The following is a 4,569-nucleotide window of genomic DNA, read 5'->3' as shown; positions in this document are numbered from 1 at the left end:
CACTATGGTGAATATTCACAGGGCAAATTCTGCCAGAGGCAGACAATCCAAAGGACGGGAATCTCGGACAGGAGTTGCTAACGCTCTCTTTTAGCTCCCTCAGGTTTCAAACCTGGAGTAAACAGACCTTCAGGGGTCTAAAGCAGCCCCTCCAGTGCTCCCTTTCAGCTCTGCCTCATTTGCTGAACCCTGGAGTTCCAGGAGATTACAGACACGGATTCCACTGTTGAATTCCCATGTTTTCCCTAGAGAGCAGTCTCGTTGGCTTCCAAGGTATTGCCCACAAAGCAAACAACTGCTCCCACTCCTCTGGCCCTCCCCAGCCCCGTTCCGTGCTTGCTTTGCCCACACTCCGCTCCGCAGAGACTATCACAAACCATGGAAAATTCCAAAATTCGCCTTTGGAATTCCTGCGTGTTTTGAGCAGGGGAAGGGGCTGGGTCTGCATCCGGATTAAGTTTAGATTTGGTTTGTGGCTCGAAGCTGACCCGGGACTTGGAGTTCAAGCTCATAATTGAGGAGTGGAAAACTCCTGGATTTGTCTGATGAGGATTCTTACCCAAACAGCTGCTGTCATCAGATTTGGGGCTCACATGAAACAGAGCAGGGCACGGAGTATCCCCTCAGCATCCATTAATCTCTGTGGTATGACCAGAAGACCAGCAGTCAAGCCCTAAAACCAGGCTATTTGAGCTTTATGATTTTCTAATTCTTGTGCTGAACAGTGTCCACTGAAGTGGGTTTGCTTGTGGGGATCAAACCCTTGGATATTCAAAAGTTATTGTGACTTCTGAACTCCAGACTATGCCCTAATCCAGCTAGGGGGGAAATGGTCTTCCACTGCTGCATCCAACACACACTCAAAAAAGAAGATGAAGTCCTCAAAACTAGTGAGGGTGGCATCTCTCTTGGCTTAGATAAGAAACTTTTTGGCAAGAACAACACAACCTGTCCCCAGGCCAGCAGAGTCAGATGAAATATGAATCAGGTCCTCCTGGCTGATGTGCTCCAGCACTGCTAGAATCAAATTGTTTGCTCTTTTATCAGTGCATTGCACAGCACCAGTTTTCCATTCATGCCATTGTTGATCCAAAAGGGAAAGAAGCCAAACCTTTCACTTTTCCACTGTTGTTAAAGCACGAGCATTTTATTTGGAGACTCTGAGAGCATAATTGTTTAGAGTCTTAAGTAAGATTCCTGTGCTGCCAAAGATATCCATTCAGAAACCACAGATCAGCCCACTAAAGTTCTTAAGACTGGCATAAACATCATGAGACCTTAAACTAAACAAAACAAAATAAAGTCCTTCTTTTCTTTCTTTCTTTTCTCTTTCTTTTCTTTCTTTCTTTCTTTCTTTCTTTCTTTCTTTCTTTCTTTCTTTCTTTCTTTCTTTCTTTCTTTCTTTCTTTCTTTCTTTCTTTCTTTCTTTCTTTCTTTCTTTCTTTCTTTCTTTCTTTCTTTCTTTCTTTCTTTTTCTTTCTTTCTTTCTTTCTTTCTTTCTCTTTCTTTCTTTCTTTCTTTTTCTTTCTTTCTTTCTTTCTTTCCTTCCTTCTTTCTTTCTTTTTCTCTCTTTCTCTCTTTCTTTCTCTCTTTCTCTTTCTCTTTCTCTCTCTTTTTCTCTCTTTTTTTCTCTCTTTCTTTCTCTTTCTCTCTCTCTTTCTTTCTCTCTTCCTCTCTTTTCTTTTTCTCTCTTTCTCTCTTTTTCTCTCTTTCTCTTTTTCTCTCCTATTTCCCTCTTATTCTCCACTTCTTTCTCTTCCTCCAGTATTAATATTCTAAAGCCTTACTCTGGACCATTCCAAGTAAGGAAACTTGTTTTCTAGTGGAAGCTGAGACTCAGCTATAACCACCTGACTCTAGGACATGAAGTTTTCACCAAAAAAACCCAAACAAACAAAAACCCAAACAAAACCAAACAAAACCTAACAAAAACCAAACAAACAAAAACAAACAAACAAAACCAAAAAATCACTAATTTTGGGAAACTTTTAATGCTATTACAAGAATCTGCCACATATACCTGCCCTAAGGGCTCCACATAACTTTGAGAGCTAACAAAATTCACTTTCATGCCAATTTATTTCGTTTCATATCTGGTGAGAGCAATTTCATGGCTATTTTCATTATTTGTTGTCTCTAAAGGAGTAAAACCTGCGGGTTGTGGCCAAATTCAGGATGCTGGTAGACTGAGAACCTCAGAAGCTCCAGTCTTAAAGGATGAGACGGAACAAAAGGAGGAAGAAATGAGAGATTCTCTCTCCCTCCCCCCTTCCCAGAGAGACACTGTGTGGCACCAGGGATGGAATTACTTTCCCACGCTGCCGCAGGGCGCTGATTTCCAGATTTGCCTCCTTTGCAAATCCTTCCTATCAACCCAAAGCCAAGGGAATGAGAGCAGCAACACCCAGACAGCAACGAGAGGGTCCCTGCTGAGCCGTCCCCAGGGCATTTCTGCAGCACAGACCCTGCCAGGTGAGCTGGGACCCGAGGGTGACTTCAGGACCTGTCCTGACACGCAGCACAGGGCGGCACCACCACATGACCTGCAGCACTCAGTCCTTTCCATCCTCCCTGCGCCCTCCAAGGCAATGACCAGCTCCAAGGTGGCTCATTTTGGTCCAAGAGGAAATGATAACACGACTGGCTCTGCTCAGTGTAGCATGACAGGAACAAAGGAACAGAGTTCTTGAGAGTCAACACATTACTGAGGAGTATCTCACACCTGGCAGGAATATCTCTTTGATTAAACAAAAATGGCTTTGCCTATAAACTTTCTGTATTTTAAGGGATCTGTTTGATTATCAGAACACAGGCTGGGGGTGCCGAACTGGTTTCCACGTACCTGGAAAACTATCTAATGCAAATAAACTTTATGACTCCCCAGCTATATGTTATTAGGTAATAAACTTAATGACTTTATGAAGGTCATTAAGAGAAACTGTATGAGCTGTCTCAGGGTCCAGGGATAGGTATTGCATGGTTTAATATAAATTATTCTGGGGAAAGTAAAAAGAGGGAAGTAACCTTCAAGTTTTCTGGGTGAGGAGATTTAAGGTTATATCAAAAGATAGCAAGAAGTGCTGTTGGGTTCAGAGGTCTGGTCTCCAGTGCATTGAAAATTATGTATTAGTGGAGTTTGGGATCAAAATATTATGGAACTATAACTCCTTTCTGGTGGGAGGTGAGAGGGTGGGTAAGCACAAGCAAGGGACAGGTTTGTTTTTGTAAAGGAGGAGGAGGATGGGATGGGCTTCGCCAGGAGCAGGGATGGGTCAAGCCTTAGGAATGGACTAGAATCAGGATTTCTTTTGTCTGGGGTGGATTTGGTTTAGGGAGAAGTCACTGGCTTTGCAGGTTGTGCTTGTTAGTGATGAGCACCATCACTGGGACCAAAACCAGAGTGGCCAAAGTAAAACAAACCCAGCTGGCCCGAGGGATGTGGGCAGTACAGAAAGTGCCTCAAACTGCAGCTGGCAGTGCCTGGGGGGACCTGGGGGTCCTGGAGAGATCTGGGGGATGTGGAGGACTATGGGAGTCCTGGGATATGGGAGCTCTCCCCCAGCACAGGGGGGGCTGGGGGTCAGAGTGTGAGAGAGGGGTTTGGAGAGCCTGTGGGTCTGTCTGGGCCAGAGAGGTTGTTCGTTTGCCAACTCTGGCTACAACGGGGCTGTCCTGAAAAACATTCCTCTTCTGGAAGCACCTCAGGGGCCAAAACATTCTCCATGTTGCCCCATGTCCTAACACGGCGCTGCCCCTGCCAGGGCAGCTCTGGGGGCTGTGATGGTCCCTGTCACACCATGGCTGTGACATCCTCTCCAGTGCCATCACCACTCACGTGCTTCTGTGTCTTGAAAGCAGAAAGAAGCTTTGCTGTTTATTTTGGATGGCCTTTACAGGCCTATTTTGTTCCTGCAGGTCACACACAAAGGACAACCTTTGTCAGTTTTCCTCTGATCCCTGCTCAGATATATTTCCAGGGCTGATGCCAATGTGGCTGCCTGCAAGTGCAGGTGCTCTCTCCTTCCTGCTCTGCTCTGTCCTTTCCCAAGTAAAATAAATTATTTACAGCAGACTTTGCCTTTGCAGCATCGTTGAATTTTGTAAGAGGGCTCCTGTTTGAAGCCAAGTCCTGCTGCTCTGTGGACTTTGATAGGAGCTACCGTTATGTAGTTTGGTTTTATGTGTAAATGGGCAGACACTTTAAAAACCTGTTCAGCTCTCCTAGAAAGGCTCTGTAGGAGTTGGCACAGGCCAGCTGACAGAGGGCAAGGCATCCTGTGTGCTCACATTTGTGACCCAGGGTGGAATCACAGAATCATATAATGGACTGTGTTGGAAGGGACCATGAAGATCATCTCATTCCACCCCCCTGCCATGGGCAGGGACACCTTCCACCAGCCCAGGTTGCTCCAAACCCCATCCAACCTGGCCTGGGACACTTCCAGGGATCCAGGATCAGCCACAGCTTCTCTGGGCAACCTGTGCCAGGGCATGCCCACCCTCACAGGGAAGATTCTTTTCCTCATATCCAACCTAACCTTGCTCTCTGTCAGTTTGAAGCTGTTCCCC

Source organism: Empidonax traillii, unplaced genomic scaffold (genome assembly GCF_003031625.1).
Source record: "Empidonax traillii isolate 1590-97213 ecotype Southwest subspecies unplaced genomic scaffold, ASM303162v1 scaffold1665:size134340, whole genome shotgun sequence".
Taxonomy (NCBI): Eukaryota; Metazoa; Chordata; class Aves; order Passeriformes; family Tyrannidae; genus Empidonax; species Empidonax traillii.
The sequence above is the reverse complement of the archived record's forward strand: the minus strand, read 5'-3'. Positions refer to the sequence as shown.